This window comes from Bos javanicus, chromosome 24 (assembly GCF_032452875.1).
Source record: "Bos javanicus breed banteng chromosome 24, ARS-OSU_banteng_1.0, whole genome shotgun sequence".
Lineage (NCBI taxonomy): Eukaryota > Metazoa > Chordata > Mammalia > Artiodactyla > Bovidae > Bos > Bos javanicus.
The window spans coordinates 50,977,334-50,993,884 of NC_083891.1; the positions used below are offsets into that span (position 1 = coordinate 50,977,334).

At 44.7% G+C, this 16,551-nt stretch overlaps 1 long non-coding RNA gene across 2 annotated transcripts in view; it reads left to right on the forward strand.

Moving 5' to 3' along the window:
* Positions 1 to 16,551, forward strand: part of LOC133237754 (uncharacterized) — a 60,704-nt gene that overhangs the window by 23,696 nt on the left and 20,457 nt on the right. For both annotated transcript variants that reach the window (XR_009733325.1, XR_009733326.1), the window contains exons 5-6: positions 10,688 to 10,774; positions 12,065 to 12,294. This is a non-coding gene — a long non-coding RNA (uncharacterized LOC133237754). The remainder of the gene's footprint in view (positions 1 to 10,687; positions 10,775 to 12,064; positions 12,295 to 16,551) is intronic.

Below are 16,551 nucleotides of genomic sequence, written 5' to 3' on the forward strand. Positions count from 1 at the left end.
TTGACATCCCTTTGATGTCCCTTTGACATCTTATTTTCAAGGAAAATAGATGTTTTGAGAAACACACAGTTTGCTTACAAAGCTTAAACGTGTGTGTACCAACTCCACGCTTTCAGTGTCTGTTACCATCTGTTATCCTTCAGAGTGAGAAGGTGGGAAAGAGGGTTCTGCCTGTTACAAGCTGTGTTGTATCCCCCAGAGGACTGCTGAAATCCTAACCCTGGTACCTGTGAATGTGACCTGGTTTGGAAAGAAGGTCTTTGCAGGTGTGATTGAGTTGACATGAGGTCGTATATGACAAGCATGTGTGCTAAGTTGATTCAGTCATGTCCAACTGTTTGTGACCCCATGGAATGGAGCCCGCCAGGCTCCTCTGTCCATGGGATTCTCCAGGCAGAAATACTGGAATGGGTTACCATGCCCTTCTCCGGGGGAAATCTTCCTGACCCAGGGATCAAACCAGTGTCTCCTGAATCTCCTGCACTGCAGGTGGATTCTTTACCATGGAGCCACCAGGGAAGCCCCATATGATGAGAGAGGACCCTAAATCAGTATGACTGGGGTCCTTCGAGGAAGAGAAGAGGACATGTCCACAGAGGGAGATGATGTGAGGAGATGGAGGAGAAGCCAGGTGACGATGGAGGCAGAGAAGGGAGCAGTGCTTCTGTAGATCAAGGAGCGCTGGGGATTGTTGCTGTCAGTGGAAGCAAGGAGACAGGCAGGGACCAAATTATCCCTCAGCAGGAGCTAACCCTGCTGACACCTTGATTTCCAGCTTCTAGGCTCTAGACCGGAGAGAGAATCAATTTCCCTCAGTTTAAGCCACTCCTTTCTGTAGTATTGATATCAATACGTTGTTGTGGGGGGCCCTAGCAAACTCATATATTACCTCCTTTTTTAGCCAAGGGTTGTAACATGGTCTTAGCCACTACCAGCTTCTACAGAACTTTCATGATTTCTACTCTTAATGTTTCAAATGTTATAGACTTCATGTTTACCGTGTAGTATCACACATCTGGCAGATGTTGTACATTTAGCTCTTCATTGAAACATATTTTAACATCCTGAGTTTTCTGGGAAATGGTAAGGCTGGACTCAGGGCCCTCGATGATCCCTGTGAACCCATCCTCTGATTGGACCACCTGCTTAACAAACCTCTGGGGATGAAGCTTTTTAAAACTGAACTCTTCCAGGTGGAGAGAGACCTGGGTAAAACAGGGCCTCCTGGAAACTGAAGATCATCACACAGAAAGGCTCTCAGTGATGCTGAGAGGGGCACTTGTGGCTAAGGGAGACGGTCTGGCAAAGGGGAGCATCTGGAGGGAGGGCCAGGAGCGAGGTGCAGGGATAGATGGAGGCACAGAGAAGCCCTCCTTCAGATGTGTCGCCTGCTCCTTCCTGCAGGGCCGACGCGCTGGGATGTCACCCCTCTTTTAAGAGCAGAGGACTGGCTGCCTTAGGGACCCTCTGGGCCAGGCTTGGTCCAGCTCCACGTCGTTGTCCCTCTGAAGAGCCGCCCAGTCCCACAGGGCTGCCTCCCATCACACGGATCTGGCTTGTCGGCTTTGGTTTTCTTTGGCTCCTCGGTTCTTCTTCGGAAGCTCCTCACGGGGCAGTTGGGCAGGCAGCTGCGGGACCGCTGCGGTGGTGGTTGTGCTGATTGATTGAACACCACAGGCGACACCGGCCAGAACACTCCTCACTCTGATTGTCCTGAGGATCGGGCTCACTAATGAACGGGCTCTGATTACAGCCCGGCTTCTGAGAGCCTCCCTTCAGCCCAGGGGCTGACGCGTCTGCTCTAAGTACATCTTGAAAAGCATGGCAGAGTTCTCAGTGGGATCTGCTGCCATGGGAATGAGATTTGTTCAGCCTGCTCGTTGTTCTCAACACTGTTGCGAGGTGGCAGGCGATTCCACCCAAGCCAGGTGCTGCCACACAAAGCCACCTGCCAGTGAGCAATGGGGAAGAGCTGGCTTCCTGGATCCTGACATTAGGCCTGCGTGTTCCCAACTGGAACCAAGCTGGGAATCTCTCAGAGTTTGCTGGGGAGACTAGAGGGTGTGATGGCTCCTTCTAGCAAGGTCAGCTCTTCCCATTCAGAGACTGCTGCTTAAAGCTTTGGAAAACAATGAGGTTGACCTGTAATTTCGCCTGTGCCCAGTTCCTGGTCAGTGACCTGGCAGGAAAGTGACCATAGGCATTTCGCTCTTTCATTCTCTATTTCTGTCTCCAACTCCCTGGGTTGTAATAGGCAAACGGAGATTGATCCTTTTTTTTTTGGTAAAATAATGATTTCTAAAGTATCTCCTTGTTTTAAAAAAAAGTCTGGTGTTTCTATTTTAACTATTTCCACCCATATGTCATCTTCCATGGGCTCAGAGCTGCCCATCCCTCGAAATGTGTTTCTGCCCTGAGAAGAAGCACATGAGAAGCTGAGCAGGAAACTTGTCTCCTTTCAGATTTACCCCAGACATGATTAGACAGTTACCCAGAGTGATGCTGTGCTGTCCAAGGTTCCCAGCCTCCTTGACCTGGGCATAGACACCTCATTCTCCCTTACTTGCGAGGAGCATCCTGGGTTTCTGCCCACTGAGCTGCTTGGGCCTGTGGTAATTGCATATCCTGACTGGGGCCAGGCTCTGAGGATGATTACAGTATCCGGAGAGCTGCCCAGTGTCATGCATACCGCACTCTGCACAGACTCCTTCAGCGCTGGCTGGGGTGGATGAATGGGAAGTTGGTTTCAAGGCTGAAGGTTTCAGCCCATCATAACAGGCTGAAGGGTTGAGGAGTCTAATTTTGGAGGCCCAGGGGAAGGAAGAAGGGACATTTGTGGGGCTTGTAGAAGCTAGGACTCTGGTGCCAGGAAGAACACAGGAGAGAAAGACAGGGCTTAAATCTGTGTATGAGAGGGTAAGGCAAGATCTGAACCTTCTTCCAAAAACCTTTGTTCAACAAGGTTTAGTTTTAGGAGAAGAGATTACAGTAGGCCAGTTAGAAGAACCTGGCTATGAGTTGGCAACTGCTTTAATAGCTTCTTTGGATTGAATTGTGCCCCCCCAATAATAGATGTTGAAGATTAACCCCCAAATCTGTGATTGTGACCTTAGTTGGAAATAGAATCTTTGGGGATATAATCAGAGTAATATCCCCCAGTGGGTTAAATCTGATATGACTGATGCCCTTGGAAGAAGAGGGAAATGTGGAAGCAGATACTCAGGGAAGAAGGCTGTGTGAAGATGGGGGCAGGGATAGGAGTCACGTGCTTCCTTGCTAAAGACCACTACCGCATGCTGGCAACCCCCAGAAGCTAGGAGAGAGGCATGGAAAAAATTCTCTTTTATAGTCAGACGGAGCCAACTCACTTTGATTTCAGACTTCTAGCCTCCAGAACTGTAAAAGAGAATAAATTCACTTTGCTTTAAGCCACCCAGTTGGTGGTAATTTGTTATGACATTGCTAAGAAACTCAGTAACCAAGTTAATCTGATGTGGAACTGCTGAAGGGCTGGTCTGGCCCTGCTTATATGTTCTTTGTGTGAGAGTCAGATGGGTTTCAAAGACGGATAAAGGGCTGAACCAAAAAGGGGGCTGTGAGGGCAGTGACTCTCGAATGATGTGGCTGGGTTGTTTTGAAGGTGGGTGTGTGTTGGTACATAACATAGCCACCAAGGCTTTATTACTAAATGTATCTATGTGTCATGATTACCAAGGTGGGATTATTTGTAAGTGGGCTGGGGCAATGTAATACACCATTTCTGTAGCTCGCATCCCTATCCTTGAAGGCACAATCTTACAACTCCCCATCCTCCTACCTTAATTCCCTGACTTCTTCTCAACATGCAGTTTCAAAAACACATGTTAGAGGAACGTAGGGCAAAAAGATAAGGAGATTCCCTACCTAGTTCATCTGACAACTCTGTCTTAGGGAAACGCTAGATGATGTAACAAACAAACCCTAAAAATATTACTGTTTCACATAGTAAAAGTTCTTTTCCTCACTAATGTATTAATAATAGTTCAGTAGTCCTGGAAGGGAGGACAAGCTGGATCTGCTCCACACTGGTGATTCAGGGACCCGGGCTCCTTCCACATTGACATTTACATCCTTAATGGCCTTGAGTTCCCTGTTTTAGGGAAGGGGGTTTGTAAAAGTTCCATGTATGTCTCAAAAGCCATGGTCTGTAAGTGAAAGTTTTGAGTTCCTCCATATTCTGTTGGAAAAGCAGACGCATGGCCCTGCCTGGGAGGGAGTTGGGCTGTGCTGGGAAATGTGGTGTCCGGCTCCGTGTCTCCCGGTCATGCTCCCACGACGATGGGCCCACTTTCTTGGTGGACAGCTGTCCATCTTTGTTATGGTCTCTTATATAATTTCAGAAATGTCACCACATAGTTCTCAGAAACTTCCTTTTACTCTTTATTTGAATTTTTATATAGCAGATAATAGAATTGGCAGCTAACTACAATAAAAAAAAATGGCAATTTTTTTTTTTTTCAAATAAGACCTGTGTTTTAATCCTGGCCCCAACATTTAATAATTGGCTAAATCTTGGGCAATTTACCTAAATTCTCTGAGTCCCCATATCCAGATGTGTAAAATAGAAATAGTAAAATATTTATTTGAAGTGTAATGATTAGAAATTATAAGTATACAGGGCTTGCATTTAATAAGTGCCTATTAAATAGGAGCTTTTCTTTTAATTTCAATACAGTTATCAGCAATGGATTTTTATAAGTTAACATGTTACTGTTAAACTAAAAATTTCCTTAAGTCTGAGATATTTTTCCTGTAATTTAAATGTTTCCACTTAACCATGGAAGTTAGAGTTAAAGATCTCTTGGACATCACTGTATTTGATTTCTGGGGATTTGGAATGACTTAGTCAAGGTTACAGAAGGATTTAGTCGCAGAGATAAGACTAAACCTCGTGACTTTTCGGCTTGTAGTTCAGTGCGCCATCCACGTCCTCCTGTTGAATTTATTGAAGATTGAGTACACCAGAATAGTAGCTTCCAAATAGGAACTTTCGGATAAACTTTTTGTCTGCTTTGGTTGGGTATGACTTCTGGGCTAGCCGTCATTTTCCTGAATCTCATCTCATTTTTAGTATTGTTGTGCCAGAACGCTTCCCTGATGGCTCAGAAGGTAAAGAATTTGCCTGCAGTGCAGGAGACCTGGGTTCGATCCCTGGGCTGAAAAGGTCCCTTGGAGAAGGGAATGGCAACCCACTCCAGTATTTTTGCCAGGAGACTCCCATGGACAGAGGAGCCTGGAGGGCTATTGTCCACGGAGTCGCAAAGAGTCAGACACGACTGAGCAACTAACACACAATGAATTTTGTTGTTTCTAGAGAGTTTATTCCTTCCTAGTCATTAAAATATGACTTAAATAGCAATGCTTTTAAAGGACATGAAAACTGATTTGCCTGTGTGCTGTGTTTTACACCAGTAGTTTTCTTTTTGCTCCTCCCTTTCCAAACCTTTGGACCTCCTTTCTTTCAATGATTTTCTGATGGTTAAGAACAAATCATCTCTGTATGTTTGTGAGTATATGGGTGAGTGTGTGTGTTATCAGTTCATAAATAGATTATAATATTGTACAGTGTAAATGCCAAACAATTAAGCAACTTTATTTTGAGAGAGCTGAATTTCTGATAAACATTATCAAGAAGTATATAGACCTCCAGGTCTGACTCTATGGTCATGTGTTGAATATTAGTAGGAAGAGTGAGTAGTCATAGCTGGGCATAGTAGCATATTAACTGGATCCAGCATGGTCCTTTCCTTTTTTTTCTTAAGGGATGGTCTTTGCCAACCTCAGTAGAGAGGAATTAATAACCAGGAACCAGAACTGTACAGCCTGACAAGCCTGGAGGAGGTCTGCTGTGGAGTTTCTGTAACCCTGGAAGACTAGGTGATGGTCACCCACCTCAACAAGGCTTCACCAGATCAAACACTCTAGGCTGTGGGAAGATCATAAAGTATTCTTAGCATTAGAGGCCTATGACATGGAGATGTCAGAGACTGGAGCCTGTCTCCAGCAGGATTAGTTCCTCTAGACATGCTTCCAAAGGGTAGTTCAGGCTCAGGCCTTGAATGGAGGCTCTTCTGGGAGTGCTCCTTCTCCTTCCTCTGCGCCTCCCTGTTCTCATGCGTCTCCTCCTTGAAAACTCCTCAGTTTGGATCTGCTCATCTTCAGCTTCATGAATGGCCTTCTCCTGCCCACCTTCAGAAGCAAAGGTGGGATCCCTGGTCCTTCCATGTCTTGGAAATGAGAAAGCTCCATTCTTTGTCCAGATATTAATAAAAGTGTTCCTTAGCTGCAATAGATTGATCAGAATATGTTCTGGCCCCCAAAACTACAGCCCATTTCCTTATTATTCACCTAGGAAGTAATCTCATTTGACCACATTGAGAGTCCTAAAAGGCAATCCCATTTAATATCTCAAGAAGAACAGAGAGTTCTAGAGGTAACATGGATTTCACTTTACCTGTGTTGAAATATTGGATTGGCCAAAAATTTTGTTTGGGTTTTCCTGTATGATCTTATGGAAAAGCCTGAATGAATTTTTTGGCCAACCCAATATTAAGCCCTTGTATCATTGGATTAAAGACATTTTGACTTCTTCCTACTTCTAAGTGGCCCAACAAGTGTTTCCCCATCCTACTTACTATACATATCTGGCACGCTCATATTGCTATCCAGAAAGTGAGGCAATAGTTTTGATTATTTTCCTCTATTCAAATATAGGGGATTGGCATCCAGGCTATTTTCACTTCATTCTTCCAATAAAGAACACAGAAAAATAAAAGACACTCATTAATAATTTGGTTTAGATTAGGAAGATGTATTAGTAAAAATTCTTAACTGTGCAAGTGACAGAAAGTCAACAGAAGCTAAGAAGAAAAAAAAGGTTAATTAATATAAATGTGAAGTTCAAGGGAAGTAAATTTAGCTCCAGACCTGGCTGGTCCTAGATAGCATATTAAAAAGCAGAGACATTACTTTGTTGACAAAAGTCCGTATAGTCAAAGCTATCGTTTTTCCAGTAGTCATGTATGGATGTGATAGTTGGACCATAAAAAAAGCTGAGCTTAGAAGAATTGATGCTTTTGCACTGTGGTGTTGGAGAAGACTCTTGAGAGTCCCTTGGACTGCAAGGAGATCCAACCAGTCCATCTTAAAGGAAGTAAGTCCTGAATATTCATTGGAAGGACTGATGCTGAAGCTGAAACTCCAATACTTTGGCCACCTGATGCAAAGAAGTAACTAATTTGAAAAGACCCTGATGCTGGGAAAGATTGAAGGCAGGAGGAGAAGGGGATGGCAGAGGATGCAATGGTTTGATGGCATCACTGACTTGATGGACATGAGTTTGAGTAAGCTCTGGGAGTTGGTGATGGACAGGGAAGCCTGGCGTGCTGCAGTCCATGGGGTCAAAAAGAGTTGGACACGACTGAGCAAATGAACTGACTGGCTGGTCCAGAGATACTGAGCACTATTCTCTCTCTTCCCTTATCTCAGTGAAACCCTTGCTTTGGATTTCATCATGGATTGGCATGACTGCTGGCAGTCTCAGAGCCAACTGTTGTTACAGGTCCTGAATCCTCTTGGATGATGGCTCCAGAAGGGATATTGGCTTAGTGTACTTTTCATCTGAGAACCACTCACTGGGGAGAGGGTCATTTTACTAATTTGATAAATCTGGGTCTTATGTCCAATTTGGGTGGCAGAACTAACCCAGCTCAACCAAAAGGATAGAGCAGAATTATCTTAGAAAGTTGGAGGGCAAGTTTCTCTTAGGGAGGAATGCTGTGTAGATAACAAATCTCCATGTGTCTACTCCAGGAATGGTCTATGGTGTCCTAATGGGAAACACCTAATATACAATAGCAAATGTTGTATAATTAAATACTGAAACGCAGATCCCAGAAGGGCAGTATGGAAGGAGCTTCCAAAAAAGACGGAAAGCACAGAGAAATGAGGATAATCAGAGAATATTTCATACAGAGGGGATCTTCAACCTGGATTTTAGAGAAAGGTTTCAGACAGATAGTGGTTAGTAAAAGAAACGAAAACACTGGCAGGAAAACAGAGTTGGGGAGCCTGAGATAGTGAGAGTTCACATCAAGGCAAAGCACGGTTCATCCCAGACAGAAGACGGTCCAAGGCGCAGCTCCCTACCTTGGCAGTTTCTCTGTCAGCAAGCTGACTTACGATGGTTCACTCCTCTCTGTTCACTTGGCTTCCTTCAACAGAATCAAAGCACTGCTTGCATTTGGGGAATCTGAGACCTACTAAATGGTAGAGGCTTTGGGGACTGGAGAAGGGAGTGAGAGACTCTAGGCTTTTCCTCAATCCTCTTCCTTCCCTGCTGTCAGGTGCTTGAAATTGCATCCAGAAGACAATGTTCATTGACAAGACTTTGGTTTTTGGGGCTCTAAAATCACTGCAGATGGTGACTGCAGCCATGAAATTAAAAGACGCTTGCTCCTTGGAAGAAAAGTTATGACTAATCTAGACAGTATATTAAAAAGCAGAGACATTACTTTACCAACAAAGATCCATCTAGTTAAGGCTATGGTTTTTCCAGTGGTCATGTATGGATGTGAGAGTTGGACCATGAAGAAAGCTGAACACCAAAGAATTGATGCTTTTAAACTGGGGTGTTGAAGAAGACTCTTGAGAGTCCCTTGGATTGCAAGGAGATCCAACCAGTCAATCCTAAAGGAAATCAGTCCTCAATATTCATTGGAAGGACTGATGCTGAAGCTGAAACTCCAATACTTTGACCACCTGATGTGAAGAACTGACTCATTTGAAAAGACCCTGATGCTGGGAAAGATTGAAGGTGGGAGGAGAAAGGGACAACAGAGGAGATGGTTGGATGGCATCACTGACTCGATGGACATAAGTTTGGATAAACAGGGAGGCGTGGTGTGCTGCAGTCCATGGGGTTGCAAAGAGTCGGACACAACTGAGTGACTGAACTGAACTGACAATGCTCATGAAATGCCTGATGTGCCCATTCCTGGAGAGAGGGGCTCTGTGACAGATTCTTTCATGTGATGAGGCTTATGAATGAGATCAGGAGAGTCAGGTTGGTAAAGTAGGTAAAGGACTGGAAGTGTGAAAGTGTTAGTTGCTCAGTCGTGTCTGACTCTGTGCGACCCCATGGACTGCAGCCCACCAGGTTCCTCTGTCCATGGGATTCTTCAGGCAAGAATACTAGAGTGGGTTGCCATGCCCTCCTCCAGGGGATCTTCCCAATCCAGGGATCGAACTTGGGTCTCCCATATTGCAGGCATATTCTTTACCATCTGAGCCCAGGAAAGCCCAGGTAAAGGACTGGAAAAAGATAAAACCCAGAGATGAAAGGTGGGTGAGTGGGGAACAGAGGAATGAGACAAGAAAGGGTAGGACACCTCAGTCAGGGACAAACTGCACGGGCCAGGGCGCTGTGGCCTGGGGAGGCGGGCGGGTGCCCGACAAGCCCCTGTCCTGCTGTGCTGCTATGTTGTAGAAGCTTCTCTCACAGCAATGTTGTGGTTTTCTAGTCGCCAAGTCATGTCCGACTCTTTTGTGACCCCATGGGCTGTAACCCTACCAGGCTCCTCTGTCCATGTGATTCTCCAGGCAAAAACACTGGAGTGGGTTGCCATGCCCTTCTCCAGGGGATCTTCCTGATCCAGAGATGGAACCTGGGTCTCCTACATTGGCAGGCGGATTCCTTACCACTGAGTTACCTGGGAAGCCCCAACAACAATGTAAAGCAGTGTAAATATTTCTGTGTAGGCACATCGCATTTTATACACTGAGAGTGTGTGTGTTTGTGTGTGAGTGTAAATGTGTGTCGTGTTGTGTTATCTGAAGAACTGTGTAACCTTTGGGTTTTAGGTCATATTACGCTGGGGAGGAGTGTCCTCACTCTGGTCCACAGCACAGGGCTCATCGAGTGAGCTGAACGAGCAGGCAGCTTCGTGGTCTGCCTCTGGCGTGATCACGACGCAGCCCTGCTCCTGGGGGCCCTTTGTGACTTGCTCTGGGCTGCACTCCCATGTTTATTTTGGGAATAATGGAGACTCAGAACCCAGCATGACACTGCCTGACAATTTATTTTTAAAGGGGTTATAAATATGTAATTCCTTGAACAAGAAATCAAAGCTCTTCAAGTATGTTTTATAATCAGCTATAATCTCTGAAATAAACTGGCTTACACCTTAATGCAATTTGCATTAATAATTTCATTTTCTTTAAAATATCAGCATTTGCTTTGCTGGCATGTGAGACACACCGCCAACAGTTGTCTGTTGCAAAGCCGAGCTCGGAGGCCTGTCGCAGGTGCCCCTGACAGAGTGCCTCCCACTGCAGCTCATGCAGGGTTCATATCCCCTTTCTTACTTTCTGAGACATTCACTCCCAGTTCTCCTTTTTGTCCTGAACCTTCTTTTCTGATATCATGAACAGAAACACTGGTAGAGCAGAAAAATAAGAGGCAGAAAGATGGAAGTAGGTGTATTTTGCATGACTTTCTGGGATGAAGAGTATGGACTTGAGAGTTAGACATGAGTGGTTAGGTTCAAATCTAAGATCGGTCATTTGTTACCAATCTTGGGATATTACTTAACTTTTCTGAGTCAGAGCTGCCTTATTTGTAATAAGCATAATACTTTCTTCCTCACAGGGCCGTTAGGATAAAACACTGAAAAGACACCACATATAAAGTACCAAGCAGGAAGTAGTCATGAAGTGCTAGTTTCTTCTAATAAGGGTGAGTTTCCTCCTTTACTTAAAGCAAAGGCAGGAGCCTTCTTCCTTGTGAAGGAGATACAACACTGACTTCATTTGGGGACATAATCAGAATAGGCTAGATGGTGTTGCAGTAACAAACAATCCCCAGATCTCAGTGACTTACAAAGCAAAGGTTTATTTTCTACTCTTGCTACCCATTCACTGTGGGTCAGTTGCGTCTCTTCTTCACTGTGGGATCCAGGAGGACCGGGTGGACGCTACTGGGATATACTAGTCACGGTGAGAGAGAGAACGAAGCTTATGAACAATGCTGCTGCTGCTGCTGCTGAACCATGAGCTGCCTCTTTTACCCAAAGTGACATATCTCACTTTGCCCACGTTTCATTGGCTAAATCAAGTCACATGGCTAAGCATATTGATTAAGGTAGAGAATTAGAATGCTTTATCCCTTTCTGACTAGGGAGGCCTCCTTATTGACAGCATAAGATAAAACTGAGGTCTGAACCAGGACATTGTGTACATGACAAAGATAAATGTCAGTTATCTTTGTACATAGATGACAAAGTCCTAGTGAATCAAAATCTTGTGAGAGGCTCATGACACACATTTTTGCTACTTTCCACAGATAATTCTGGTATGCATTGTCTGGTTAACAGCCACTGTGTTAGAAGGTTAAAGTAGATCTAAGAGTCAGGAAAAATAGTAAGCTAATTAGCTTTGGAGGGAAGTGTTATAATAGAGAAAACTTGACCTTTTTTTGTCTTACAAATCTTTTTTTTTTTCCTGTTATATCTTTATTGAATTGTTCCATGGTCTCCTTATTTATAATTTAGGAAGCAGGTGAATTGAATACTTACTATTTCTCCAGGGAAAATAAAGAACTAGGTTGCTTTTCGTTTGTTTGTAGACCTGCATTGATTTTCTGATGGGTCAGGGGCTCTCAAGGCAAAACAGCATCAACATCTTTGACTTAAATCTTTCTGGGCTGTCTGAGGATGGATGCTGAGAGTCAGGCTTTGATTAACCATTTGCTTTGGGTACATTCTACTGTCTTCTGTACAGATAGTCTTCTGTTAGCTTTTCATTGCTTTGTTAGTCAGTCAGGCATATTGAGTTTCCTTCCTAGCACACTCATTTTTCCTGTGGTACAAAGTAAGTCTAGGAAAGAAAATCAGTGGGGATGTGCCTATGAGAGAGGAAGACACAGGAAAATGAAGGGGCAAAGGAGCATGTCTTAATTGAGTGCCCTGACTTCAGATTGCCTTTTTAACAATGCTGTGTCTTTAATCTTCATTAATCTCATCCTTAGGTTCCAGACATTCCTTTGGCCGAAGAGGAGCCTGAGCCAGCACCTCCCCCACATCCAACCAAGGAAAGACCCGATCCATACTCCAATACTTACAGACGTTTAATAAAGATATCTTACTGATGGGAGGGAGGTGGCAACAAGTATTTTCCTGGATCCAAAGAACACATCATAGTTCAAGACTACAAATAACTCTCCGTGGGATTTTCTGGAGTCAGTGTGACTTCTCCCAGGTCAGTGCTTACCCTGGGGTTTGGCTTTTTCTTCTCATGTCAGAAAAATGGGAAACTGAATTATAGAAAGTTTAAGCAAATATTCAAACACCTTAGAAGCTGGAGGCCCACCAGTTGCAGGACTTTGATTAGTGTGACTTTGTTCTCGCACTCTTCACCTTGACTCTCTGTGTGTTCGCATGCCTGGGGAGTGCCTGACGGGCCGACGCTGTGTCTTGGCAGGAGCTCCTTGCACCGAGGTCTCGGAGCAGCAGAGCGGCCCCTCAGCTCCCTTTGCCTGCTGTCAGGTGAGCTGGAATATTTTTTGGTTTAAGTTTTCAGTTTTTGTTAAAATGGAAATGTCTCTGGGAGGAGTCAAATCTCATTTTTTGTGGGGCGTGTGCATGCGAGTGCTATTTGAGGAAAGAAAATCTATGCTGGGAAAATTATAATAGTGCTCTACAAATGTTTGCTGATTGTTTTTTTTTTTTTTCTGAGAGAGTTACACAGATGGCCAGCTCTTCTACCATAATGTAGATTCTTCCCTGGGAAGTAGCTGCCTAAGGTCTACCCTCTATCAGCCCTTTTATATCTAAGTGTGGCCACGTAAATGAGTTCAAGCCTATGAAATGTGATTGGAAATTGTCGAGTAGAGAACCTTGCACTGGTTCTCAGTGCCTGGGGAGGGCTCCCACTACGTGGAAGATAGCAAAGATTGTCACAGTGCCAGCCACTAGGAGTGGACGTTCAGACATTCTGCCTCCTGCGTCCAGGTATTAGAGTTCCAGGGAAAACACTGGGAGTCAAGAACTGGATAGAACAATGCTGAACTTCCATAGGAAAAGGCAGAGCAAGATCAGTTCCTGTGGATATCGGTCCCCCAAGGTCAGGGAGTCTTTCCTGGCAGTCCATGCTAAGCAGTTGACCTACACACACCCCTGCAGTGAAAGGAATCCACGTGAGGTCACATTAGACGGGGCTGGAGGACTTTTTAAAGATGCATGAAAAGGTCAGGGGTTGATTGAATCCCCCCTTTTTTCCAAAGGTTCTCAGCAGGTCTGAATAAGGTGTGGCTCTAAATCAAATATTCCCTGATGCCCTAGGGACAGAGGCAAAGAGGTATAATGGGAATTGGACACATAAACTGGAAATTTCTGCATGGTGAATACCAGAAGTATGGGCGTTCAAGGGAGAGATTTCAACTGTGGACTTGAAAAGTGGCCCCAAACTATGTTATACAAAAAGTGAGTGAGAGGTAGACGGATAAAAGAAGGGATGGCTAGGGTGGGCGAGTGCACTGAGCTCTGCAAAGGGAAGTGTCTCTCCAGCCACCTGCATCTTCTCTGCTGGGCCTGGGGAGGTAGGTTTGATGAGGGAGCAACTCCCTGGACTGAGGTTGGTCCACATCAGAGACTAGACCCACCCTTCCTCACAGTGCTAACTAGAGGCTGACACTGTGGTCAAGTCCTTGCAACAGTGATCCTCACAGGTATCTACTCCTACACCTGTTCCTCCTTAAAGGCTTAGCTGATGGACCAGAGGTGGAAAGTCTCATTCAGCTCCCATGAGGTGTGGAACTCAGTGGAAAGCTCTCATTTAGCCCACGTGGGACCCTTCCTCCTTTTAGGAAGCCTAATTCATTAGGCTCAGTGACCACACCACAGACTCAGGTATAGGGGGAAGGTTGGCTGACACTAGGGACCTGAGCCTGAGAATTGGACACAATTTTTTTCTATTTTGTCTGAGACTTTCCCCAGCTCACATTCAGCCAGACCTCCACCTCCAATGAGAGACCTGCATATCTGGGTCACAGTTACAGCTTCAGTTCTGCCAGCTGGAGTATCTAGTTCTGACAGCTGCTTCTTGTGGCTCAGCTGGTAAAGAATTTGCCTGCCATGCAGGAGACCTGGGTCTGATCCCTGGGTTGGGAAGATCCCCTGGAGAAGGGAAAGGCTACCCACTCCAGTATTCTGGCCTGGAGAATTCCCTGGACTGTTTAGTCCATGGGGTCTCAAAGAGTCTGACGTGACTGAGCAACTTTCACTTGCACTTTGCCTGCGTATACATCCCAAGTCCAAGTTAGACCTGAGGCTTTTTTTTTTTAAGGTCTTCTGGCCTGGATTTTACCAAAGACAAAAACAAGCCTGTCCTTTTCTCCTGGTCCTCCTTTCTTGTCTCTCAACCTGCCCCCAGGTGAGCCCATGCAAATCACCAATGTGTTCCCCAGCCTGATTCATCATCAAGCAGACTTAGGAAGTATATGCCCCAAAGACCCCGGTGTCGGCAAAGGTGAAATGTTTTGGTTTATTGTAGTATCTCTCATGCAGTATCTCTTTTTACCCACATGAGCATGATCATTGCATACTTCATTTACTCAAAGGCCTAAAAATGACAGAAAAATTTGAAAAAGGATTTGATTGTGTGTTTTTAGCAGGAACAAAAGCTTTCATGCAAAAGTAGCAGAGTGGAATTTCTGGCTTTTTCAGGTTGATGGGGATATAGCATTAAGAATTCCCCATTCCTAAAATAATACCTCATAGTTTGAATGCCAGGAGAAGGTCTAGTATATAGCATGTGGTTGTGCCTTGAAATTCAGGACAGAAATGGAAAGGACATTTGGAGTGGGTAGGACCTGGAGAGAAGTGCTCATTTGCTTTTTTTAAAGTGAACTAAACTAGAGCTTGAGTATTCTCTGGAGATCAGAAGATGGAGAAAAGATGTTAAATAACTCCAGAGAATGTAAAAGGGAAATTGCTAGGGACATTTAGTAGGTAATGAAACGTGTTTGTTTTTTTTTTTCCCCCTCCCTAGGTGGAGGTGTTACATTCAGGTGTTACAGAGAAGATTCAGGATATGTAGATATTTTAGTTTGACAAGGATTGGGGTTTTCTAGGTGTGTGTCAAGTGGAGGGGGGACAGTGGAGCTAAAGATGTTTTCAGTGGAAGTCTAAGAAAGGTTACGTGATTCATCTCAGGTCACATAGCAAGTTAATGGCAACAGCCCCAAATATGAACCCAGGTCTGCTACCCCATCATTAGAAACCCCTATCAGGGCCCTGACACTCTGGGCTGGATAAAGTGGGAAGGGAGACAATGAGGGGTGGTTTCATCCAGATTATTCATCTGGTCTAATATTGTTATTTTGTTATTGTGTGTGTGTGCACACGCTAAGTCACTTCAGTCATGTCCAACTCTGTGCAACCCTATGAACTGCAGCCTGCCAGGCTCCTCTGTCCATGGGATTCTCCAGGCAAGAATACTGGAGTGGGTTGCCATGCCCTCCTCCAGGGGATCTCTCCAACCCAGGGATCAAACGCATCTCTTATGTCTCCTGCAGTGGCAAGCAGGTTCTTTACCACTAGCGCCACCTGGGAATAAGTTCCATATTGCAAATACTGTGCCAAATAAATTTGACACATTGCTTTAACGTTAACAGGTATCTGCTTGTATTTAAGAAAATCATCCCCATGTATGCTTGTGGTCAAAGAGAACAGCTGTACCCTATCTGGGAGGTTGATTGGAGGACTCGCTAAGAGCTCTGAGCAGCCTTAGCCACACTCTTCACAGATAGACAGGGAGGCACAAAGTCATAACACGTTTTATGGAAAAACCCATGAAAACTTCAAGCCTTCTGTAACACCAATTATGAATAATTTAAATCATTCATATTGTATTAGAAAATGTCAGTGGCTATGAGCTAATTCGTTTCAAATGTATTTTATTTGCATAAAATTGGCATTTTAGAAAGTGAATTTATTGCTCACAATCATCTCTTCCAATGTGAGATTATTGCCATATTAGTAGTAAATGTGCTCTGACTGAATCTATATCATTTAATCAAATATTCCTAGATTGAAATCCTAATCATGTCTTATAAGATTAAATAAAAAGACCCAGAGGATGTTTTTGCAAGGCCTCAACCAAGGAGGACGAACTGGTGACTTAATAGGAACATTTACTGCTTTGACTGCCTGGAGTGTGAAACCACCTATGTTTGAGGAGTCCCTCATTTCACACATCATAGCAGGAGGCAGAATCCTGCTTGAGAAGGTGGCCGGGTAGCAAACTGAAAAGGCCAGATCCTTTCCCCGTCTCCTTTGCAGCTAGCGTGGCATTGTGATCTAGGCTCAGCCAATCAGACACACCTTCCCCAGCCCCCACCGAGGCTTTGAATCACTGCTAAGGAAGCACAGAGTGGGCAGAGGAGAAGCCGTTCTGGTAGCACAGGTGACGGTAGAAGCAACTCCAGGTCTGATGCCAGTGGCAGAGAGAGGGCAA